We start from the raw sequence: 26,614 nt of genomic DNA on the forward strand, positions 1-26,614 counted from the left end.
ATAGCCTACATATATATTTCTGATACAAACCAAGAGAAGATTTCGCTGGCGGGAACACAGGGGTTTTCGCAGTTTTGTCAACTCAAAGCTCATTGGGTTACGCGAACAAAGAGGTTCGAGGTCGTGTAGGGTTTCCGTCACGCGCCATAAACCTCACACCAGGCTAGTCTGTAGATGATTCGCCGGCGCGAATATGCCCCTGACTCCCCTCTCACAGGAGGCATTTGAAACAGGGCATCGTTTACCATCATCCAATCAGTGTGGAGCAAACAGCGTGACGGTTGCTCCCTGGCACACCAAATCTGTGCCGCGGATGCCGATCGCTTGGAAAGCTGCATTTCTCGAAAGTTTTTTGGCGGTTAGCGCTTGGATTTTGAATGGATCTTCGATTGAATGACACGAGAAGAAGCGTCAACCTTTTGGTTTATCTGGTGTTCGATTTGGAAGCCGGGTTATTCTAATTTCTGGGTGAAGATCGGCTTCGAAAGCGGAGCGGTCGATAATGAGCTTTCCACCCTTGTCTCCTTCTTATACAGTAGAGTAAAAGTCAACGCAAAATCTACCAAATCGCTGAAATTCGCCATTTAGAACCACAGAAACGACAAATACACAGCAAGTGAGGTAGGTTTACATTCATTTTGAGCCTTAACATAGACATTCCTTGATATAAGGTTACGATATTACGACTCTTTAATATTCTCCCATACATTTCTTTATATTTCGAACAAACGACCAGACACGCCGCTTGTGTGGGCCCACTGTGATCAATGCCGAAGTCGCTGATTAGTGATATTCACTCGAAAATTCATCTTGGACAAGTGTACATTTTTTTTTACTTCTCTGTATTTATTGTTTATTAATAATTCAAAAGCAAATATTTAGAAACACTCACACGCTCCTCTTGAAAACTTTACCGAATGTAAGACCTTAATATTTAAAATATATAACTACTTTAAGGTCAAAGGGACCCAGGACATACCATTAAGAGTGCCACAGAGCTTGTAGAGTGGAGTCCATAGTCAGCTAAGAGGTTACTGCTGGGTTTCAGACCGCGTAAGATGCAGTAGGTACGTAACAGTTGGGAGTGCTCGATGTTATTAATATCAATCCAGTTTTTCATTATTCTTTCCAAGAAAAGATAATAATTAACGAATTTTGGGAGAGCACTTCAATTTTAGTCTGGCGATGAATAAACACTTCATTTTCACGCCAGTTCAGGTTTCGCGTGAGGGGATTTGCAGTTTACGTTTATTTATTCTAAAACCACCAACGTAACGTTGTCTCCAAATATTATAAGCGTTCATTACGTCGCATTGCCTCGAAAGCTCCATTCTACTGCACTTACTAGACATACACTGTACAAAAATTTACCAGCCTGTTTCACGGTGAGAGGCGCAATATAAAAGCAGGGAAAACTTTCCTCCTTCTTCCCCTCTGCACTAGATTCCTTCTATCCCTTATAATATATTTCTCACTAGACTGAAAAGATCTAACAACACCACTGGTGTCACGATTAAAAAAAAGTTATGGAAGATAAGAACACTAGTTCGCCGTGTGACATCGCAATTGTGATATAAGACTTATATCAAGAACTTACTGATTTTGAGAATTTTAAAGTCCTAACAATAAATTATTGCATTTCCTTATTAGCCGTTTGCTTAGCTACCTTATTGTTAGTACCATTATTATCGTTAGCATTCTTTTTTTTATCATCGTTATTATTGTCACCACAAAGGACCGGTCATCATTTATCTTATGGCACGGGAGGAGGGAGGTGGGAGGATTACAGTAGCCTGATTCCCCCCCCCCCCCCCCATAAAGCTTTGTAGCATCCTGATGATCCCTCGATCCCTTGTCATTGGTAGTCAACTTTCTATAGTGCCCTGTTCCCCCACCTTTCCCCTTGAAAACCATAGGACCCCTCTAAAAGCACCCACCCCCTTATATGCGATAAATAATGACTGGTCCACAAGTACTGTATCATGAATATTGCACCAATTTAGTGGTTTGTTAATCTCTTACATTGATAATAATATTGTGCCGGACAAAAACAACTTGTATTTCACAGAAGCTCCTACACATGGTGCTGTGAAGTTTGTTTGTTTCCCTGGTTCGCTTGTTTTACGGCAGAGATAGAGATTTACGATCGATAATCGATGATTTTAGATCTTTTTCGTCCTTCTCACGTATTTGTAGCCTGCTGCTGTCGCTGTCGCTGAACAAAAGAAAAGAAAATTAGAGTGAGTATTCAGTGACCTAAATATAAATGAATTAAAATAGAAAATTTTAAATGTTCTGCGTATGAAACTAAGCATTCTCATCGCATTTCGAAGTTATATAGCCTGTTCCAGGCGTTCGTTTAGTAAAACGAAACGCGATTATAAACTGTGCGATAGAAGCGATAGAAACCTTCGCATCCCTAGCTTCTTCACTCCGCCGCAACTGTTGAACCGTTTACTGCTTCGCTCTACTGTTACTCACTGAATGCCAAGGACAGGCTACAAGTTATAATAATGTTGGTACAACTGTCTTGAAAATAGCTAGTACTGACAGACTGCATAATTCCTTTGTACTCACCTCGGCGGGTTCCTTTCTTTAATTTTCTCACTAGTAGTCTGAGTTTAGAGAAAGATTCCGAAGAGTACACGTCACTTCCTGAGGAAATGGCCTCCAGACTTTTCTTATTGGCCCGTCTTCCAATTCCAAGCGAAATAATGCGCACACCCTTATCTTTAAGAGGCTTTGAGGCTTCGGTAAGAATCTCGATGTCTGACTTCGTAGAGTTCTTTTCAACTGTTTGCTCCCCATCCGTCATTACGAGTGCCACCTAAAAGTGTTAAGTTTCAAACGCGTTAAATGTTTGTGGACTGATTTATTCGAAAGACTAAGCGCAATGAGTGAAAAACTTAACAGAAGACAGAAATGAAAATGGTGAATTTCTCTGCACATGCACTCAATTCACCGCGGTTGACCAGAATCTTTTTTAAGCGGAAGCTTGTTTGAAACGTAATCAGCACTTTTTCCAAACTTCAGTACTGGTCGCTTACTCCTTAAAACCAAGGCTCGATGGTGATCGTGAGCAAATATATTTACCTTATCCGAATCATATCGCATGCCAGCGGCGTATGTGAAAACGTCTTGGTCTGCCTTACGTAATGCCTTGTCGATGTAAGTGAACCCTTTTTTATGGGGCATACTCTGCACTTTTTTATTTACATTGTTTCTAGTAAGATTTCTTCCAGACAGGTCATTGAAACGGAGCTGCACAGAAGCAGCGGTGCTGTATTCAATGATCGCTATATGGGTGTAGTCTTTAGCCACTTTAAAGCCATCCACCAGACTGTGAATGAACCGTTGAAGAAGACGGAAGTTCCTCCTAGAAATGCTGCCAGATGTGTCCACGATGATAGCAAAGTCAAGAGGGATATTGCAGTTTACTAGGAAAACAAAACAGCGTAATAAGTGTGAACTCACTCAGATCACATAAAGGCTTTGCCTACTTAGGAGAAACGGTAGCACAAAGGTTAGTGCGCTGGAGTCTGGGTCGAGTGGTGCGGATTGGAGATCAACCCAGGTCATTGTGTTGTGTAACTGGATAACTTTCACAGAGCCTCTCTCTCCACCCAGGAGAATAAATGAGAACAAGTGAATTATCAGGTAAGCCGATGAAATGCCGGGGAGTGGGAGAGGGGGAGGGTGGGGGGTAACCTTGCGATGAACTGGCATTAATCCTTGTCACTTCATGCTATGAAACCCGGAGTAAGCTCAGGTTGCAGAGCCACTCGGCTCGAGTACTGACTTAACCTACCCGTTTATCAAGATACGTACTAAGACAAACGTTCATTCTAGTTAAGGACGATCAGGGCCATAAATCCCAGATATTTTATACCAATTGTTTTCTTAATGAATTTGGATATATGAAAATCATATATGTGTACCGCGGTTTCATGAAATGTATGAAAGCGATCCTCGCACTAATAAACCTTACTTATGTAGTAGAGGAAACTAAGCCTGAAAAAAAAGACAAAAACAAAACAGAAGTATTCGGGCCCGTACGGGATTTGAACCCATGACCCCCTGCGATAGCAGTGCAGTGCTCTACCAACTGAGCTAACAAGCCAACTGGAAGTTGGTTATTATATCGGTTCATATTAAACCCTTCGAAGTGATAAATCAATGAATTTGAATATATGAAAATCATATGTGTATACTAGGGTTTCATGAAATGTATGAAAGCGATCCTCGCAGTAATATTCCCCACTTACGTAGTAGTGGAAATAAGGCCTGAAAAAAAATTTAGGCTGGCACGGAATTTGAACCCTCGACCTTTGCAGTACCGGTGCAGTGCTCTACCAACTGAGCTAACGAGTCAACTGGGGGCTGGTGATGAATAATGATTTTCATATATTCAAATCAATTGATTTATCACTTCGAAGGGTTTAATACAAGCCAAAATAATGACCACCTTCCAGTTTACGAATAAATACCTGCCAGACTTACCTTCACAAGGTAACCAAACGGCGCAGGAAGCCGTGAATGAACTGCTTCCAGGACAATATCTGCCTCCGTGCGATGGAGGGGGGTTGTTGCATTGCCTTCTTCTTATTCTCAGCCCCAAGCCACCACAAGTTACTGAACACGGACTCCAATTGTCCCATCGGCCCCAGTTTCCGTTTACTGTTAAATGAAAACAAAAACGAGGATGTATTACATAACTAGTCAATAATTGTAAGCTAACTGTGCAAAACGAATATAAAGTCGAGTTAAGAATGTTATGTGGGTTGTAATTTATTGTATGAGTTAAGCGTTTATTAAGTCCATATGTGACCTGCATTATACTGACAGGTAATGTAAAACGTATCAGGTCTGCAAACATGGTTAAACGTACATTCGCTCCCTTGTTAATGGATTTTATAACATAACCAAAGTAAAGCGCGCGCTCTGATTGGTCAATTCAGCATCCACCATTTGCCCATGGGTGTACGCTGCCGACGTGAGCAAATGCTAAGACTAGTTTTCCGCGCGCACTTGTTTTTACTGGTCACGTAAGATTTGTTAAATAAAAGAAAACTCTTTTGTTGCCATGTATCAATGTTATGTTATAAAACAAATGGTGAACGCCACAGTATACACTATTGATAGCGTACGCTGTGGTGTTTACCATTTGTTAATTGAAACACCGAGGAGGTTATTTCACTCAATTTGACATTCATATCTAAAGCTCACTCGATCATCATGTAGATTGTTCGAAGAATCCTTGAGGAGGTCAAGTCTAATCAAGAGATGATTGTCCTCAATAGAACTCAATGAGGACTCATAATGGTTATTACCTGAACAAGGTCTTGTGTTGCAAGGAATTTCTTCCACTCCCTCGCCCGGACACTCCTTACCGCCATTAGATGGACGTGGATCAGAACAAAATCTGTAACGACGCTTTATTCCACCCCAACACCTCTTTGAGCATCGGCTAAAACGACCCCACTGACTCCAATTACCATCAACTGTAAAACAATGAGTGAAAAAAAGGGTAAGTTTCCGTAAAGAAACTCTGGCTCTGTGTCGGTGTGAGCGGGGAAGGGGGTAATACAAGATAAATGAATAAAGGTGGCAAGTTTCTAAAGAAACTGTGGTGCTGCGTCGGTGGGAGTAACAAGGTGATTTGGTTATTTCAACTAGGTTGAAATTGTACATCAGCCGCCGTAAAGAGTTAAAAAGCTGACGTTTCGAGTGTTAGCCCTTCGTCAGAGCGAAAGGGAACGTCAGCTTTTAAACTCTTTAAGGTGGCCAAGTTACAATTCCAACTTAGTTGATATAACCAAATTATGGTATTACAAGATTATTTGATTTTATCGACTAAGTTGATAATGTAAATTGGCCATCGTAAACAGTTCCTTCAGTTGACGTATCGAAAGTTAGCCCTTCGTCAGACTGAAAGCGTAACACATTATGTACAGACTTTAGTGGTGTATGATGTAAGGTACGTTAAATGTTTATGTAGGGGAAGGGTGTGTTACCAAGGGCTGGATCTCTAACCTTCTTTAAAAACAATATCGTTTATTTTTTCTGTAAATTTTCAGACAAATTGTAAATATCATGTTCAAACATATATATCAATGACACGATTTCCGTACAGCTCCATGCTTCATTGTACATGTAGTCCTTGGTTAAAGAAAAACAAAGGTGAAAATAGAGTCAAAATTGTGTCGTGTTAGCTACCTGGGCAGGATGAACTCTCACAGTAAGAAACTTCTTTGCTTTCTCCACGACACCGTGCTCCACCGTGTGCTGGTGGGGGATTGTTACAAGTTCTAGCTCGATGCCTTACTCCTGCTCCACAGGAAACTGAGCAGCGACCCCAGTAACCCCAGAAGGACCAACCACCATTAACTGATTGGGGAATAGTAAATAGATCGACTGAGAAAGATGTTATTTGAGCTAACAGAGAAAAGTGGTATTTGTTCTGTCTCAAGTGATAGAAAGATAGTAAGTGGCTGTGAGCATGAACACGTTCTCTTTATTTCAGTGGTAGTGGTTTCATATACACCTTTCTCTCTTGGAGGAATGAGATGAATATTCTTTTTTTCTATTAAAACATATGATACTGGCGGAATTGCTTATCCTTACGGAATTCAAGATGCAGAATTCAACATAGGGTAGCCTTAAATTGTTTAGTTACTTGCAAATTTAAGTTGACAACATAAATTGTTCAAAGCAGTTCTTGGGAAGCACATCATTCGTTTCCTTGATCCTAAGTTTGGTTCTCAAAACCATCATTGCACAGTCCAAGGTTTCCATCATTACGAACTAATTTAATTTATTTACCTGGGCACAGTTTATCTTCATTGCAGGATTTTGTTTCCTGTCGACTCCCAATACACCAAGATCCACCACTGGAAGGTTGGGGATTGGTACAAGAACGCCAACGGATCTGTTTTCCTCCGGCACACGACCTTGAACAACTACTCCATGGTTTCCAGTCAGCCCAGTTACCGTCGACTGTTTCATTTAGGAAGAAAAAAAATCAAGATATAATTGTATTTTTATCTTCACTTCATGAAATGGCGGTGCGGATATTCTCAAATAATTGCAATGCGACTACTTGAGTCACTAAGTCACAGACAAAATACTGGCTACTCCAATCCCAGGGAAAAAGGGATGAGTCGCTCATGAACTCGATAAAATTTACTTGCCTTCTCCTAACCATTGTAATCAGTTTGAATCATATTTCGTTTCGCGGTTGGGATTGGTTAGTTTTGTGGCGCTGGTAACAATATTGGCATTGTGAGCGCACCGGACAAATAGTCCTTGGAGTCAGACAACCCAGGAAAGGTCTATGAAGATTCTAGGAAGATTTGCCTGAAAAGGCGTAAGTTTCTTAAGAAACTGTGGTGTTGCGTCGATGGGGGGTAATGTAAGACAATTTAGCTTTAGCAACTCAGTTGTAACGATAATTGGTCACCGTAAATTGAAGTTTCGACCATTAGCCCTCTGTCAGAGCGAAGGATTCGCTCTTACCTGGACATGGCCGCCTGTTGCAAGAGCGAGTCTCCTTGTTCCTTCCTAAACACTGCCTGCCACCATGAAGAGGTGGAGGATTTGTGCAAGTTCGCATTCGGCTCTGATCCCCTCCACCACAGCTCTTACTGCATATGCTCCAGCCTTGCCATCGTGCCCAGTTGCCATGAACTGCGTGAAATGAATGAATTAATCAATCAATGAAGTTTATTGTCTTTACGTGAGGCTTGGTACCCAGATTGCCCTAGCCAGAGGCTCATGTATGAAACGCAAGACAGCAACCCACCCATCCCACCCCAGGGGAGGACCTCCATTACACAGTAATCTCGTGCGTGGGAAATTAACGTCCCCTACCCCTAACCCCGCAGAAGACGCGACCTCCATTTATTGGTCCCTATCCGAGAAGACTAGAATACCTAACCATTTCTTGATGTTATAGAAAGGCAGCATATTATTCTCAATTATTTAAGACCTTGACTGTTGGTCCGGCCGGGGCTCGAACCCTCGACCTCCCGCACAACAGTTCAATGCACTATCCATTGAGCTGAATGGGAGGCGGTTAATGAATACGAATTAAAGTCTTATTTAAAAAAAAAAGAGAAGAGATATGTCCTGAGATTCAAATATGGCGAAATTTCAACGAAATAGTCAATCTGACTAAAAATTCTTCAAAATCGTCAACTCCGCGTAGCCGAGTTCGCTTTGACGCAAGTTTGCCGTTTTCATAACTGTGTGCAATTCTGGACATGAGTGAGAAGTAGCACATCGTTTCTTGAAAAGGGATGTGAAATATTCATCTCAAAAAAGACTCAAAGAAACTCTGAGTCCCTCGTCAGAAAGCAAACTAAGTAAGAAATTATCAGTTAATAATGTTTCCAAGGCGCAAATTGGCTTGTAGATATGATCAAATGTGCTTTACAAATTATGTGACAAATGGGAAATAAACAAATGAAAAAACAAACATTGTACATGAACATAGTGTATGGAAAAATCCCAGCTGGCAGGAGGTAGACCAGTCAGCGATACACAAAGCTCAGCCAAGGAAATGAACCCGGGGCATCCGAGAACAAATTCAGTGAGAAGCTTGGTAGACGGGAACGCTTGATTTCAAACCCAGTTCCCTAACCACTCGGCCACACTGACTCACAACCTTCGGATTTCACGCTTTAATGCAGATTTTGGGGTTGAATGCACCCCCAAGTGTGATGTAAAGGACTTGTAAGCGACTCATGCCATTAACAAGGTTCTCAGTGTCTCAGTTTATAGAAGTCGTTCGTTTCAGGATAAAGTAATACAAATTATTCAGTCAGGGAGAAAAAAAGTAAACCTTACCTTCGCACGGCTGCACATTACATGGTTGAGCCTGCCGTCTTTCTCCGATGCAATTTGCTCCACCAAAGGCGGTTGGGGGATTAGTGCAGGATCGTAAACGTACTTGAGTTCCGCCCCCACACCTCACCGGGCATGAGCTCCATGGGTTCCATCTTGCCCACCTTCCATTCACTGTTAGTTTTATTTTTGAGTTTTTGTTGAGTGACGAGGCGGGGGGGGGGGGGGGGTTGAAAAGAAATGAATCAAATAAATTATTTACAATAGGAAGATAAGTTTATTTCATCTAACGAGTTCCCATTTTTCCATAATGAGACCAGTTAGTCACCATTTCCTAACGTTATGTAGGAGTAAATAACTTACATCTTGAATTATTTTCCAATTTCTTAATTAAGTGAAATCATATCCTCGCTGTAACTAAACTCTCCCGATCTGAATTGCCCACCCATAAGCTATGTATTTGGGATGGCCTCTTAAACCTGGGTTTCCCTCCAATGAATACCCGAATAAAATAATCAGAAGGGGAAAAATATATGATAAATCCCAATGAATTAGGTTATTTATCAGGGCAAGGTCCATTATTGCAGGACTTGGTCTCATCACTCTTTCCAACGCAGACTCTACCACCAAAGGTTGGAGGAGGATTGGTACAAGTGCGAGATCGACTCTGAGTTCCTAATGCGCATGACACACTGCAGGGAGACCAGGGCTTCCATGCAGACCATTTCCCATCCCCTGAAAAAGGGAAAGCCATTGTAAAATATAATATATATTATATATAATATGAAAAATAACCAATGATTAAAGAATGGTTAAGCTGGTGTGCTTTATTCAAATTACCTGGACATGGAAATTGTTTGCAAGATCTGGTTTCCACACTGGAACCGTCGCAAGGTCTACCGCTGTGGGCTGGAGGGGGATTGGTGCAAGTTCTTTGTCGATCTTGAACGCCACCTCCACATGTCAGAGAACATGAGCCCCACTCTCCGAACGATGACCATCCTCCGTCGACTATTACATAAGAAAGGAAGTATATATGACTTCACAAGAAAAATTTTGTACCCTACCCTTGGTCAGACCAGTTTATTTGATTGTTCGTATTGGCGGGTTTTTCGAAAGTCCGTGTTTCTTTTCTTATTGTTGTGCAACGTACGGCTGCTGTAACTGTTCAAGCGCTAGGCCAGGCGATTTATTGTACACTTTACAGCAATCTTATGATTCACATAACTGTTGTTTTCATAACTATTTCGGAAATGTAGCAAAAAACAATTTAAAGAATTTGGTGTTGAAGTACTTACCTGGACATGGTAGAGTATTGCAGGATCGTATTTCACTGCTCTCTCCAGCACAGTATTTTCCATCGTTTTTCGGTGGTGGGTTGGTGCATGTTCTGGAGCGGTTTTGTCTTCCGCCACCACAAGAAACGGAACAAAGGGTAAACTCGCTCCACTCTGACCAGTTTCCGTCAGCTTAACCGAACGAAAAACAAATTAGAAAAGTAGGTGAGCAAAAAAAGCCAAATGATACCAACCTTTCTGTAGCTATAAGGATAAGGTTGAACAATACCAATTAAAAAAACCGAGGAAATTATCACTAGCAATTTCTAAGATATAAGAAGAAGAATCGCTTTAAGTTAAAAGCACATGGTAGCTTTCTTTCAAAGCTACAAAATGTTGTTTCTATGGAGAAGTCGCCATGGGAGATAGGAGAAGATTCATTGGATAAAAGCATCTGTTACTTCAGGCAAATATGCAAAACGTAGCAAACTGACAATGGTTCTCTGTTTGTAAGGATGGGAGTGATAATCGATAAAATGGAAAATTAAGAGTGGAAGTCTGTCAATCGAATTTACCAGGACATCCTCGTTCGTTGCAGGATCTTGAGCGAACGCTGTCCCCTTCGCAGTCGTCTCCTCCAAAAGCAGGAGCAGGATTGGTACAAGACCGCTTAGACAACTGAATACCACCACCACACGATACTGGACATGGTTCCCATGCTCCCCACTTTGTCCACCTTCCGTCGACTGCAAATATGCGTTCATAAGGGATTTGTGTCAGAAGTCGCTCAACTCATTTAACCATGATAGCATATATCAGTTCATCTCCGAATGTCTAAAATATCAGTTTGCTACAATAACCGGTGGAAGAGCGTAAAGATGGCTAGTGGAGCTGCATAAACTTGAATGTAACCACTAACAGCGAAAACAGTTGGAGATAAACACCTGTCCCTAGCTTTCTTGAATTAACCTTCCTTCAAAGTCAACAAGATACACAGAAATGGTGCCGCAGTCGTTTGTGTACCTCGAATAATAAGTAACTTCCCTACAAATTTGAGAAAAATACTCAAGTATATTTCGAGAGAAAAATTAAGAATTCATTACTTGGACATGGATCTTCATTGCAAGAACGGACTTCCTGTCCTTCTCTACTGCAGTTCCGGCCTCCAAATCGCGGCGGAGGATTGGTGCAAGTTCGAAATCGACTCTGCGTTCCTCCAGCGCACGTGACACTGCATAGCTCCCAATCTTCCCAGTCAGTCCACTTTCCATCAACTGTGGATTAATTGAACCCATCGTTGTAATACGTTTGTCTTAATCTTTGGGTGGACCATACGCATGCAGAAACAAAAACAACAATGATAGGGAATACTACACGAAACGCATGCAGAGGGCTTGCAACTGATGACCAGGAGGCATGATGGTATATTTGAATCAATTAACTGCACAAAGTAAAACTCCAGGAACACACATGAACAGCATGATATTTTCATTTTGTAACCTAAATTGTGGGAAGTGTGCGCTTTGTTATACGTAATTACCAGGACATTCCTCCTCGTTGCAGGATCGAGAACGCAAGCTGTCCCCTTCACAATTTGCTCCCTCAAACGCCGGCGCAGGATCAGTGCATGATCGGCGGGACACTTGAACTCCACCACCACATGTCATGGAACATTGTTCCCAGTCTCCCCATCTTGTCCACCTACCGTCAACTACACATTCAATGACAGGGAATTGATGGTTAGAGTCAGCTTTTGACGTATAGGCATCAGTAAGGGCATTTCTCAGACTTCAGAAAGTGATCAAAGAATAAAGGAATAAATGTGGAGGGAATGTGCATGTGAGCACTGAGGCTTCGTTCATTCCTTTGTACGGAGATATTTTAAAAGTACAAATTATTTGACTTGTTGATTAAGAAACAAAAACATTAGGCAGTGTTAGAAGAACCAGTCTCGAAATTTACAGAGATGATGGCGTACAATAACAGTGGTAAATAGATTAGTGGAAGTTTTTACTTGGACATGGGTTGTCGTTACAGGGACGTTCCTCAAATTCTTCTCCAGTACAGTCACGGCCTCCAAATCTTGGCTAAGGATTGGTGCACGTTCGAGTACGGCTTTGAATTCCTCCACCACACGTCACACTGCAGACCTCCCAGTCTCCCCAACCGTTCCAGTTTCCATCAACTGTGCAACAAAATTACGCATCAGCGGTAAGAATTTATCAGCCCAAGAAGAACACACAAAACAAACCAACAAATCCACTGCTTTACATTTCGAAACGAATAGTAGTAAATTATCCGCAACCCATAACCAGGGGACAAAGAGAAACCTCTGAGTGCTCAAGAGAAAAAAATGGAATATATTATTTAATAACTCGCCATTTTTGAATTGAGAATCTTCAAACATAACAAACAAAGCATGATTCACTTCGTAACATGCATAGGGTATCGTATTTACCAGGACATTCCTATTCTTTGCACGGCCTTGACCGTATGCTATCTCCCTCACAGTCAGCTCCTCCAAACTCAGAGAAAGGATTAGTACATGACCGACGGGACAACTGAGTACCATCACCACATAATTTGGCACAAGCCTCCCAATCACTCCACCTCGTCCACCTTCCATCAACTGTGCATCCAATAACATTCCATGTTAGTGGTGGTTGTATTTATTGCTTTATGTTAACAATTAGATCACAACGATGGTGTATAAAAGGATTAAATCGTCGAAAGGTGATAGAAGTGAACTCCGAGAAAAAGAAAATTGCATGAACTTGTTAAAGGCAAATCAGGTGTGAAGAACTGAGAGAAGAACCTCCCTCAAACAATCAAAAATAAATTATTTACTTGGACACGGTTGCTCGTTACAAGACCGCTCATTTTGACTCTCGCCACTGCAGTTTCGGCCACCAAATTTTGGCGGAGGATTGGTACAGGTCCGACTTCGAATCTGTGTTCCTCCACCGCACGACACACTGCATTGTCTCCAGTCCTCCCATCGGGCCCAGTTTCCATGAACTGCAGAATAGAATACCAGCCACTGTAATAGTAATGTATACGCTTTTTATTCCGTACATTGTGCCATCCATAGGACCCATGTGAAGGAAAGACGCATTTTACAAATGTTCTCAATTGCAGATGAACTTCCATTCGACTCTATACATAAGCAGGAAGCTTACCAAACCTCGTATCCTCGCAATACTGTATGCCTATTTAGACATATTCTAGGGACGGTAAGGTGTATTCGTTTGCTGATTTTTCTTTTTCTCATTTGAAAAAGGCAGAAATTACCTCTAACTGCGATTAGATTATGGTCAAAATGCACCTCGTACAACTTGATCATCACTTGACGAACAAAATAAAAGGTTTCTATATCTAAAACAGTCTACTTAATACTATCTATGCCTCCTGGTCAAAGGACTATCCTATTTGGTGCGATTACGAACCCAAGTCAATCGCCTTCGTTCTACCTAGTAAGTGTGGTTCGCCCGCAAAAAAAGAAGAAGAAGAAAATAGGTATACGTAAAAATTGGGCGATCCTAGACCGCGGAAACCTCTTTTACAGTAGTCTGGAGGATGTTGAGTCACAGCACGAGCATAGCACCAAAAATATTCAAAACTACTAAATAACATTTGGAAACTGAAATGAGTGATCGTGATCTGAAGTCTTTAAATCTATCTTTATTTTGAATCTGTTTTCTATAATTTGACAGATCAAGTGATCGATTTTTGATACAGATTTATTTATTGATTGATCGATTCCTAGGTCAAAGAGGTGAGTGACAAGGCTGGAACACGTACATTTGAAAATCGATAAGGAAAGCTAGAATAACCAAACATGTAAACGAGCTAATGATAAGAGCTGTTCTGCATGTCTTGGTTATAAGAAGATTGGTAATTGTTTACCTGGACAAGGCTCTTCGTTGCAAGAACGAGTAAGTACACCTTCCCCGGAGCAATCTTTTCCTCCGTGAGCGGGTGGAGGATCTGTGCAGGTTCTATAACGATTCTGTATTCCTCCTCCGCACGTTACTGGACAAATTTCCCATGGTTTCCACTCGGTCCAACCTCCATCAACTGTTGAATAAAACACATGACTGTTTCTAAAACTTAAAAGTTTCACATGGCCACAATCTCTTAGCCTGAGTTCAGCCGCCGTTTATTCTAAACTCCGTCTGAGCAACAGCGCACGATTTCTTGTGTGAGAGTGTACGCCGATTTGAGTACGCGCTGTGATTGGCCAATTCTTACGTGCCATCTGATTGGTCATATATCTCGGATCCAGGTCTACTCAAAAGTCATGATGTTTGTTTTGAGTCGTTTCACGTGTTTCTCACCCCTCACCTAGCTAGAACTCGAGTAGAAATAGTTTTTTATCGATGATTGTTCTCTTATATATGGAAATAATTTGTGTTTTGTGTTCTCGGAAGGACTTACACCACACTCAAAGATATCTTATTGACGGAAAAGCTAAATTCGATGTAAAATGTGAGTTGGGAAGCCTCTCGATTGCTTACGGACAAAAGAAGTTTACTGCAAGTCGAGTCGTCAACTATCGATAAAACGAAGATCACTCATAGATCAACAAGCAAAAGTAGAATCAGAAATACGCGCTCTACGGTGGCAAACCAGACAATGAAGCTCTTCAAGGCACACGTAAGAGGACTGCATGTAGCGATGCCAACGAGTTAACGCCGAAGAAGAGCCGCATTGAAGTTGACAATAGGGAGTTTAAGCAAATCACTACGGCTGGCGCTGCTACGGCTATCGTGGTTGACGAGGCTTGGGGAGAGTACGTCGCCGTAGCCCGCCAAAATTCAACTTTAAGCAACGCGAACTGCAAACCTAGCACGGCTGAGAAGTTTAAAACCAATAAATTAAGCGTCTTCGCGGTAGTTTTTGCACGTCTAAAAACTCAAAATGACTTCGTTTAAAGGGACGAGGGATTCTAACGTTTGGAAAAAAAAATTGTAAGCGATCCTGTGCACAGTGAATGAGTGAATTAAAATATTTAAGCTTACGTGTTGTAAAATTGCCAATTTGGAGCTTATAAACACCAAAGCAAAGTTTCTACACGGTCCCTCATAACCCTCGTCATTCCTCGGCTTCAGCTATTTGAATTTCAAGTAGTCTTTCAGGTTTGAAAAGGAAAAGTTAGACTTTCTACCTACGCATTTCTCCTTGCGTTCGCTGCGTTCTCCATGTGCACACTGCTTCGATCCTTCGACAAACCCGGCGGCAAAAATAAAGGCAGATTCATTCGGTAAGGGACAGCAAGCTTGATAAATATTCCCGATAAGCTATTTTTAAAGATGTTAAGTGTATTTCAACAGTTAAAATTGCTCAGGAGAATGTATAAAGCGAAGAAAGAAGCGAGATAAGTTCACGTACCAAAGACTACGCCGAAACCTTCCCAATCGCGTAGAAGGATTTCCCGCTACGGCTGGATGGGAACCACTGACATGCGCAATGACTCGTTTCTGGACAATTTTACTTCCGGTAGCCGTAGCAGCGCCAGCCGTAGTGATTTGCTTAAACTCCCTAATGTGTTAGCGACTTCAACGCCGAACCAAGTTCGTCGGTCAATTATAACGCCTGATTCTAACAACTACTCATCGATTCAGAGTGCAAAAGATTCTCAAAATACGCCCCAATCCAACACAGCTCTCCGTAAACACTAATTCATGTAACAATTCACGTAACATTCCAGAGCAAATCCAAATTAGATTTTTGCAAAATCTTGATATTCCTTCGTGCACTACCCTGAGTTCAGCCGTCGTTTATTCTAAACTCCCTTATCAAAGACTTCCCGTATCCTGTAGGCAGGTTAACGAACACACTTTTTGCACTAAAAAAACCTCTTATTGCCTCCTTTTGCTCCGGCAAAAGACTCTCGATTTCAAAGTACCATTTGACTTCAGTAAACGCTTTTTCCCATGAATTCAACACCCGACGCATTGGACGTTATGTTGAATCTGACATGAAACAATAAACTAGAACCTTTGGCCAATCAGGAGTAGAGTTAGAACTACCAATCACCAACGGTCATAAAATCCTATGCAGTGGGTGTTCACACAAGCTATTGTTCACTGATGCGCAGACGGCCATTACAGGTAATATAACCGGATGTAAGCCGGCTACAATCTCTTAGCTTAAATTCATTTCATCGAGAGCCTTTCTTCATATTCGTATTCAGTGAGGCTCGGCATAGCTAAATCAGATCCTTACCGGCGCACGGTAACTCGTTGCAAGGGCGTGTTTCCTTGTTGACACCAAGGCACTCTCTTCCCCCGTAAGCCGGAGGAGGATTGTCACAATCCCGATAACGTGTCTGTTCGCCTCCACCGCATGATACTGTACAGTTACTCCATTCTCCCCAGTCAGACCAATTTCCATGCACTGTGGTATAGAATTGAGTATTTTATAAGATATCGTAGCCCTTTAACCCTCAAACAGGACGCAGATTGACCTTGTGACCCAGAGACGCTGTGTTTCAATGTGTGCATTACCAAATGTTACGTAATTTTTTTGTTGACTATTTACAATGCATGTCGTAATATTTCCTATTCTAAGCCAATCTGATATCTTTTAATTTCTCCTCTAACTTTGATGAGTCTATTTCTATCAAGCAAACGTTGTGCTGTTTTCCCTACGGAGTTAAAAGCTCAATTAATTAGACAGAGCTCTTTTAAATATTGCCCTCTAGAAAAGATCTGATATTAAAGAGTTTAAAGCACCAGACATAACTTAATCATTCATTTCCTATTTATCTTGAGCCTTGTTATGTAAATCTAGGCAATTGACAAACGAAATATAGTCAGTCTCTTTTATCGGGTGGCGTTTATACAGAAATGATAACAGACAAAATTTCAAAAGTGAAGTTAAAATACTTTTACTTAGGTCTGCATGTTTTCAAAAATTACTTGGACTAAAGAAAACCTTGTTCGAAGGTGGTAAATTGTGTTAATTTCTGCGTGCGGAAAGATAGAGAAGTCTTTCTCAAACCCCCTTTTTTAGGCGTTATTTTTGATACGTTTTCCTTTTCATTGCATAAACAAAGGAGAGACACTTCATCCTTAAAAAGGGTGTGGCGGAGGGAACTTAGAGGAAGAAAATAACCTCTTTGGAACCCCACCTAAAGTATCTCTTATGGTCTATTTTGAAAGAAGGGCTATACCTGGACAGTTTCCTTTTGTCAGGTCCGTAACCAAAGTTTCGAGCTCTTCAAAAAATGTAGCCGTGTACACATCCAAATCCGTGGAGGCAAGGGTTACAAGATCAAACAATTCGTAACCTTTGCCAACACCCAGAGATATCACACGAATGCCTTTGTCTTTCAGAGGCTGAACAGCGTCGCGGAGAATGTCAGAGGGAAGAGCTCCGTCTTTTTCCACTGTCTGTTTTCCATCGGTCATAACCAGAACAATCTAAGCAAAAATAGGAAATACAGTTTTTAGTTTACATCTTATACAATGGTTGAAGAAGTTTGCTCCCTATCCCTATTTGTTGTTGTTTTTTTAAAATTTCCCTTTAAAAACATCTTTTTTTCTGTCAATTACGACGATGGTCTCTAATTCAAGAAAACTAATAACATCGCTACTCTACACCTTTCTTCGCAACCTGGTCTAGCTATTCTTTTTCCATCCCTCGACGATCTGTCTGGAAAATAAGGAGCTACACAAACGGAGTTGTTTTTTTTTTCGCGATGCATCGGCTAGCAACTGCTTGAGAACCGAAGCAGTGCTTTGGATTATGCGGCCGGCCAGATTGATGAGCCGTTATCGAAATGGGGGTCTCCACTGTTGAAGTTTTGTAAACCGTCATAATTGAAAAAAATTTGTTAAGGTAAGGTGTCTCTCTGGGTACTCAAAATGCCGTAAATGGTAACTCAATAATGAGGGAAAATACGAATGGTATCGTTTCTGAAGCATATTTCTCCTTTCATTTCTATATGAGAGAATGGGACTTGAAAATTAATGATAAATTATCTAAGACATTGTTAAGAAAAAGATGCTTAATCTTGAGCTCGTGCAGTTTCATTCATTTCGTTTATCCATTAATGATTCTTCGATCAATTTGAAGCTTTAACACCTCCCTGGGCGCGCCCCCATTTCAGTTCTAGAACTTTTAAAGATTGTTTTGTTCAAATTTCCGCGGCAAAAATTTGTTCTTTTTTCTTTCTATAGAAGGCAAAATCAGCGAATGTGACTTTCTGTACTTTGACGAAACTTTAAAACCTAGACCATGTAAACGTTTTCTTCTGAACAATTTGCTCGCAAAGGTGAATTATTCACCTTTAAATACCTCCATATTTTAAGATGAGGCACTTGTATTCCACTGAAAAGACTCAACAGTTCCCATTCAAATTCCCACCCTCGCCAGGCAAGGTTCAAATTGTTCACCCCCGTACACGGCAGTAAATTTTCATAAGGAATCTAGGTATCCTGTGCAAAATGGTCTGATTATGCAGATATCACTTTGTACTTAATTATTCATTGTCATTTTATTTTTGTTATTTTTTTTGAAGATCTGTTTAATTGAAGTAAGTAGATAAAAAAGATAAAAAATGAAATTCCCGTGAGTGACCAGGATAGAATTTCCCCTTAAAAGGAATAAAAATCAATCAGGAGAAGAAAAGTAATAAGAATTGACAGGAAGGAAATTTATGTTGAATTAAAGTTAATGTAAGTGTTTATCTCATCGATTACACTTAGGGTTTAAACTTTGTTGAAATAGGAACAATTTCACCTTCATGACTTATAATCAAGTTCACCTCTTAAATGGAAAACTTTCATGTTTACAACTCCGATAACACTTCAAGCAGTGACATCGAAATCAAAACCGGTCATTAATCCTAGGGTGCGGAAAACCTGCTTGGCAGTATCCTCTGTTTTCTTACCTTTGTAACATTTGGCCTCATGCCATCTTTCACAGTAAACACCTCCGTGTTTGCCATATGCAGCCCCCTATCAATGTGAGTAAATCCACGCTTGTGGGGAATTTTACGGGCTTTCCTCTTTAGATTAACTGCATTCAGATGGACTCCTTTGAAATGATCAAACTTTAACACGACAGACGCACTGGTGCTGTATTCTACTACAGCAACATGGGTACCCTCTTCTGATATGTCGAATCCATCGATCATCTGCTCGATAAAAGCCTTCAATTTTTTGAAGTTACTACGGCTGATGCTGCCTGAAGTGTCCACCACGAAAGCGAAATCCAAGGGTTCGGGGCAGCCCTCTGCATTGGAATATTGAATCAATCTTTAGTGTGGGGTTCGTAAAGAACTGAGTCAACTTGTAAAATTCGAAACTGATTAAAGAATGACTGATATTGCCAGTGGCACTGAGGCAAAGTTGTTTAAGATAATAAACCCAGGCGCGTAGCGTCCTATACGCATATACGCACGTGCGTACTTGAAGTGACCAGAAAATTTTGAAAACAATGTTGTGTTTGCGCTAAGTTTGCTCAAAATAAGGGCAAGACGCTTTGTTCTTTGCTTGCATTCACACAACTATTTCGAACAAGAAATAAAGAACGCAGTATTTTTCGCTCAGTTTACTTAGGTTTCTAGATCATATGTACTTGTGCGTACTTGAAAAAATGACCACGCTACGCACCTGAAACCAAGAGGACTGTTATGAAAATAAGAAGTGAATTTTCTGTCTGGTTTTCGGAACATACTTACTCCTCATTTCTTTTAATGTTTTAGACGCTCGCGATTCGTTTGAGCCTCTTTCATTTAAGTATTTCAAAAACACACAAAGGCCAGCAGTAGTTTCGATTTTTCAATTACCAACTGGCGATAATCGCCATTCTTTGTACACCTGTACATCCGCGATTTTATTAACCATCAAAGTGTCAACGTTCAGGTCATTTGACACAAATTACTGTTGGCTTTCAGTCTTTCTAAAATATTACAGTCATATGGACGCTTAAGAAGCTCAAACGATTCGTAAACAGCTAAAATATACCTTAAATCCTCTACTAAGACCCTTGGTGTGCTTATTTATTTTATTTATTTCAGGTAATTTAGTGGGCTGGTTTATTTGAGGGGGGATGGGGGGGGGCTTATTAATTTAACCTAATGTTCATTACCAGGATACAATAGGATATAATGTACCGTACTTATTCAAAAACTGTTCTCAGTTTACATTTTTTCATTTACCAAATTGGCAGATTCAAAATCCTCAGTAAAGTCTGATGAGTTGTATGATTAAATTACAGTACTTGAATAAATCTTTCGTACCTACTGACCAGGAGTGTTACTTTGAATTTTTGTTTTTAGAGGGGGAGGGGTGCGGGGGGTTGATAGAGGGGAGGGTGGGGGGCGGCTTGATAAATTTATTCCTCTAAAGAGGGGGGACTTATTATAGGGGGTGGCTTATTAGAGGATTTGCGGTAGTAAATGTAAGGAATGACGATGTTAAAAAAAAAAAAAAAATACGGAAAAATCACAAAATATTTTCGTAACAAGGCACTTGTCCGTCCCAAAGGAGATTCCCTCCTGCATTATGTACTCCCAAGTGATCACGCCACAGGTATGAACAATTAAAAATAAAAATCATTGTAGAATCGTGTCAATTTTCACGAAATACAACACAAAGTGCATGCAAGGTTATAAGGTCGACGATTGGTTCTCTAAGGTCCTTATAAGACTTCACCTCACTTTCAACTTGTGGCTTTGTTACCCACCTAGTACTAGCGTTTAGCTAATAATAGTCCCTAGTTTTCCTTTCCGGGCAATTTTGTCTGAATTTTCTTCAATTGCAATTTCCGAGTAAAGATCATTTCGTACTTGTAAATTCAGAATGGTAAAACTGCGTTTACCTTAACTACCACACAACTGAGCCATAATTACTTTTAGATCTCTGAGATGTTCAGAAAATTCGCAAGAAATTCCACCTAAAATTGTTTGAAAGCTCATGAACTCAGACGAGTTTGAGACTTCAAGCCTTTACTTCTTCTTCTCCTTCAAATACGAAGCAGACACTTAATCGTGATGTATTATTGTCTCTTTGATCAAATGCAACTTGCTGTGTCCCTCAACAAGCATACCGACATAAATTTCCCCTATTCCTCGGTATTGGACCCTTACTTACCGAGGTCGCGTGGTTCAACACATCGAAGAGAGCAACCCATGTCTTCAGAGGAAGGGCAGCATTTTAGTCCATCTGAACAAGCTTTGTCTGAGGAACAGCGATTGGGATTTCGTGGACAAGGGATGTCGGAAATTTCAACAGAGGGGCAAGTTGACTTTGCTTCAAGAAAGAAATCGTGGAACTCAAGTGAGATAAGACAAAATCACTTGTTATGTTAATTTAAGTTACACAAGCTTTATGCCAAATGACCTCTTCAGAATTTTCATGCCTACCAGTTTCATGCCATGGATTAGGAATACTTTCCTCTTCTGATTCGTCTCTTTCGATTCCATTCCCAACCAGACTCCCCAAACAATCACGTTACTCCATAACCAATTGGTGATGTGAGGAAGGGCGTAAATAGGTTACTATGAAATGGCAGAAAATACATTGTACCATTGTCTCCCTATGAATTGGCAAACAAACTTCCCTTTAAATTTTTAGGCGAGAAGATTCAGGTCTCTTTATGATGCGATTGAAGAGAAGAAGGCTAACTAGAAAGAAGAAAACTGTAATTGTTGCGAAATATTTCCTATCCCATTCCTTAGATTCACTATGACATTTTTCCCACGTTTCGTTTATGTCCGTTACTGATCTACATAGCGCTCGATCCCTTCCCGATTTTTTTGAACAAATATGGCGACTCCAAAGTGTCTAGGGGTCGGTTGTTAACAAGTGGTCTAACCCGAACCGCGGTTTTACGCAAGTAGTGGGCCTCACTATATATTATCTCTTAGAAAGTTGTTTTCAATAAATGAATTTCCTTCCACTGCCAGTTTTCGGCCCTTCTGACACTGTCCACAAAAATAAGTGTTCAGATAAAAGGTTCAGCTAAATTGACCATGACTTATTGTCTTCAGTAACACTGTTAAAATAACCGGCCCTCAGAAGTTAAATTTGACATTTTTAAATTTTGCAGATTCCGGTGCAATGCTAATTGCATGTTTGGGTCACAATGTTCACAAAAATAAAATCCATCCACTTTTTTTTTTTCACCAAAACTTCCTGTCCGAACATTTTATCTCTCTACTTTTAATCCACTCAATAGCCAATAGCTTCCGGTAAGTTACAAAGGAAAACCAAATATGCTTTCGCTGTTTGGTTCTCTGCTGTATTGCTTTAGATAATCTGTAATACTTCCGATGCGCCGTTGGCGTGTTTGACCGAGCATGCCCTTAGCTTTCATTATTATCCCTGAAAGTCGTTCAGCAAGCTAGTCCCACGACATAACATGAACCTACGCAAAGTGCAGAGTACAGTTTGATACCTTTTTCCTTTTACAGTTAAATTTGAAGACTAACGATATCGCTTGTTCAGTAAAACTCGTGAATTGCTCTTTTTTATATCATCTTTTAACATCGGACCTGTATTCAGAGTGAAGGTGAATCTCTTGATTCCAATTAACGGTAGTTGTGAGTCACATAATGTACTAGCAAATCTATGAAAAGTAATTGGGTGTCAGGAAAGTCAACAGGCCCTTTCGGCAGACGGCATATTCAAAAAACCTTGATAGTCAGACCTTTGCAATCAGGTGTCTTCCATCGCGTGATATCACATGGCGATCTCAAAATTGATCAGCTTCTTTAAAAGCTGTCAGATTTAAGAAAACCAAATGACCATTAACAGTTATTGAAGAGCTAACTTTAAAATCCCGCCCCAACACGAATCGTTTGAATAATTTCCGCTTTCGTGACGATCTGAAGAAGTCTTAAGTTCAAATGTTTCTTTGGCGAGAGTTGCGCAAGTTTGGCTAAACGTGTACGCCCTGAGATTCTACAATTTTCATAGCTTCTCCTTCGCAAGAGGCCTTATTAATGCGCATGTGTAATGAAACATTCTCTCAGCAAAAGCGACATATAACTGTCTAGAGGTTTTCTTATGCAACAAATCCTCACATAATTTCACAACTGAAAAAAGCCAAAGAAGAGTTTCAAAAATTTGTATTTGATAGAAAGCGTCCCCAGGGGAAGCACCACTCGTAATTTGAATATTTTCAAGTCTGTCAAGCTGCGACTTGATATCTCACCCCGTGTTTGGAATACTTCGTTATCTCCGTATCAAAGTTCTGCATTTTTGTGGATAAAAATCGTGTTGTTCTAGCTTTATAGCTCAAGAAGACTATTTATCTTAGCATTAAGACTCCTTAGCTTATTTTTTCGGTCTCTTCTTAAGCGTCTTTTAACTTTTAAGTCCAAACATTCCTCACGTAATATTTCTTCCCCTGCTCAGGAACAAAAAAAAAAAAAAAAAATTGGGAAGAACTCTGAGTATGAGTGACAGTGACGAAATTCTTATCAGCAACGAATTTTGTTCCAAAGCAAAAAACAACGAGAGAACTGTATACTTGAAGGTTTCCATTTCACGCCAGTATCATCTTTCCAGAGTCGAAAATATACTTGCGGCACTTAGTTTCAAATTAGTAAAGAAGTTGAACTTCACGTTCAACGTAAATAATGATAACCATGTAGCAACTTTAGCATTTAGTCTGATGTCCGGTTCAATAAACACCTCTTAAATATATTCCACAGAGTTGGAAACGTTCTTTTTCTCAGACCAAAAAAAATAATGGAAAAAAAAAAGAAACAAAAAGACCCTGTTATAATCTACTTTCATTGCAAAATAACTGTGAGTCGCTGGCTTCAGGCCTTCGTTTTCCAGTTTGGCGACAAGTACAGCAGGAGTCTCATCAATTATTTATGAAAATTATAGCAGTTTTTTTTTAGAAAGAGTGGATCAATAGACTATCACTGAGTTCTAATTAACGTAGCTCGTTTCGGAACTCTCAGATTGGCTAGTCACGTAGACAAACCACGACTACACAAGGCCAGTGCAGTGCACGTAGATTTCAAATATTACCTCCATTAACAATTTGAAGTTCATTAACGCATGAATACTCACAAATTCCAGTGGTAGCTCGTGCCTTGAGTAAGATAAACAGGACGGAACAAAACCCAAAAATCTCCTTTGAAAGTGCCATGCTTCTCTTCGCTTCGTCGTAGGCCTACCTTTGGCCACGCAAATATTGCTCCACTGAAGATTAGAACGGATTATATAGATATCTGCATGCAAGATCGTGAAATGTCAGCATCGACAGTGATGGAACCCACCCATTCAGCTTGGTATTTGCGTAGGGTGACCAATTAATTAGGAAACAACTGACCTGACTGCGTAGGAGGTCATTTGTCAACCTCTTTTCGTGATCTTCCCGTTAACTTGTGATAAATTTAAATTTCTTGTCTTTTTTTATGCCGCTGTACACAAACGACATTGACATGGGCCACCTTTTGAAGCTCTGGTCTAATATAACCTAACTAGAAAATTCCACCAATGTAAGACCCTTCAAATTGGGATTTCCTCTATGAAGCAGGAAAAAGGCATGTTCCCTGTAATGATATCAGTAGTGTATGTTGACAAGTTAGTTAGGTTGCCTTGTAGGACTCGGTAACACTGTGTATGAAATGAATGAATATATTATGAGGAGTGTAAACTTGTGGTATGATATCATCGGGTAGAATGGTAGGACGTTTTCATGGCCAGCCATTCTTAATATAGCTAACAGAGATCCAATCTTAGAGAAGTTACCTGCTGAGACTTGACGTTTTCATGATAAAATCTGTTTTCACCGCACATCCAAAAGTACTGGGGACTAGCTCATACATTTCTCTATACTTTTATTTATCACTGAAGTACTAATATCACCGGCCATAGTCTACATACGATTAAAATGAATGCAATTTCGTATAGGCTGCATGCTAATGTGTACGATATGCACTGCAATGTTTACACAGTCGTTCTTCTTCAGTATACGGCAAATTCTCCATGAGCTGATAAATATGCACGTGATCGACATAGTCTTCTTTATGATCACAGCCATCCATAACATGATCTAGTTTCAAAGTAGGCTCTTTTGACCTTTTGGCTTTCTTTTGTACCTGTGATGAGTGTTTCAAGCGTTTTATATTTTGAGAAAGACTCTTAAATTTCAAGGGTGCACCAAGAATGTAATCAACTTCCTTTCTGAAAGGTTGATGTTGAGAAATGTTAAAAAGAAAGTGTAACTTGTATAAAGATTCTGCAAACTTGATCTGAGCCAGACGCCAGCCAGTCGGGCGTGTGGTTTATCATCGATGTTGCTATCACAACCAAACAGACAATTCTTCGCAAACAGACAAAGGCAATTTTATTTCTGGGGCCAAATTTGTGGTTAGCAATTTTTTTTTTTTCCTCAGAACGAAGCCGACAAACTGTTTCAATATTGTTGCTGTTGATTGCTTTGGGTTATCAAAGGGGGTCCGCTAAATCAATAAAACTGAAATAGTTTCTTACACGCGGGATGCATGGCCATGTGTTCGGGTCTTTTCATAGGAGCTCAACTGTACAGCAGAATAAAGGAGGCAGGTTTCTAGAGAAACTGTGGTGCTGGCTTGGGTACAAAGGATATCTTTGTTATGGAGTATGTACTGGCAACAAACACCGTAACAAATAACACCTTTCTGCCCAAGCCAGTTAGTTGAGATCTCGGAAACTGTGATGGGAAGAAGAGTCCTCCTTCTCTGTTACTACTACGTAACTCAAAATTCACGCCTTATCTCGTAACCGGAATAAAAACTCCTATACGAACCTTCTGATCTCGAGTCCTTTTCCCTGATGGAAATAATTATCGCCGCACGTACTCTACTAAATTAATAAATTTATCATTTATTTTGCACAATTATGACTCCCACAAATTTTAATTGGCTCTACCACATAATTACGTAATTGAAGGAAAATTGCTTTACCAGCCTATTCATAATTACCTGAAGGTCTAACCTCGTATAACATGCGCACGTGTTTGCGGCAGAGGAGGTATTATCAGTTTTTCACAGCATCTTTGGCGCGTCAGCTATTCTTGGATACTGGATCATCATTTCAACTAAATGCACTGACTTCCCAACTTTAACGAATATTACATCACACCAGTGACTGCACATTTCTAGAAGCATATCAATCGACAAAGCCTATCGTTAGCGCATCTGTTGTCACTAATCTTAATTACTTTCAACGGCATCAAGAGATTTATTCCTTAAAGCTGGGAACATTTTCAATTACTTAATGAGCTTCCCTGTGTCGTTTTACACTTCCCAGACAATTGCGCTTTTTGCGAGCAACCATAGTGTTCGACTCTGTGATCCATTGATCTATGCAGTTTACCTTCAAAATAGTTGATAAATCAAGCAAATTGAACAAGGTTACTTTCCATAAAATCTCATTTCCCCGACTTTCAACCGTCAACCAGTGACCTTTCTGGATCCTTGTTTATCTTTCCTCTGGGTGAGAAACCAACTAGGCTTCTGACTGACGCCATTCAGT

At 40.4% G+C, this 26,614-nt stretch overlaps 1 protein-coding gene, 1 non-coding gene and 1 pseudogene across 4 annotated transcripts in view; all 3 read right to left on the reverse strand.

Moving 5' to 3' along the window:
• LOC111320842 (uncharacterized) overlaps positions 1-26,614 on the reverse strand; it is an 81,526-nt gene that overhangs the window by 12,539 nt on the left and 42,373 nt on the right. The gene's annotated exons all lie outside the window — the stretch shown is intronic.
• Positions 618-24,428, reverse strand: LOC148718349 (SCO-spondin-like; annotated as a pseudogene). The gene is made up of 24 exons (XR_015993817.1): positions 24,164-24,428; positions 21,227-21,385; positions 19,021-19,364; positions 17,299-17,548; positions 16,350-16,520; positions 14,028-14,198; positions 12,969-13,139; positions 12,580-12,750; positions 12,136-12,306; positions 11,662-11,832; positions 11,225-11,395; positions 10,697-10,867; positions 10,143-10,313; positions 9,685-9,855; positions 9,412-9,579; positions 8,848-9,021; positions 7,516-7,686; positions 6,823-6,996; positions 6,217-6,387; positions 5,331-5,501; positions 4,501-4,677; positions 3,094-3,437; positions 2,578-2,827; positions 618-2,215 (listed from the first exon to the last, which is right to left on the reverse strand). The product of XR_015993817.1 is annotated as an SCO-spondin-like (transcript).
• Trnas-gcu (transfer RNA serine (anticodon GCU)) lies at positions 4,047-4,120 on the reverse strand. The gene has a single exon. It is a non-coding gene; the product is annotated as a tRNA-Ser (tRNA).

The sequence above is a fragment of the Stylophora pistillata genome, chromosome 12, assembly GCF_964205215.1.
Source record: "Stylophora pistillata chromosome 12, jaStyPist1.2, whole genome shotgun sequence".
Classification (NCBI taxonomy): Eukaryota; Metazoa; Cnidaria; class Anthozoa; order Scleractinia; family Pocilloporidae; genus Stylophora; species Stylophora pistillata.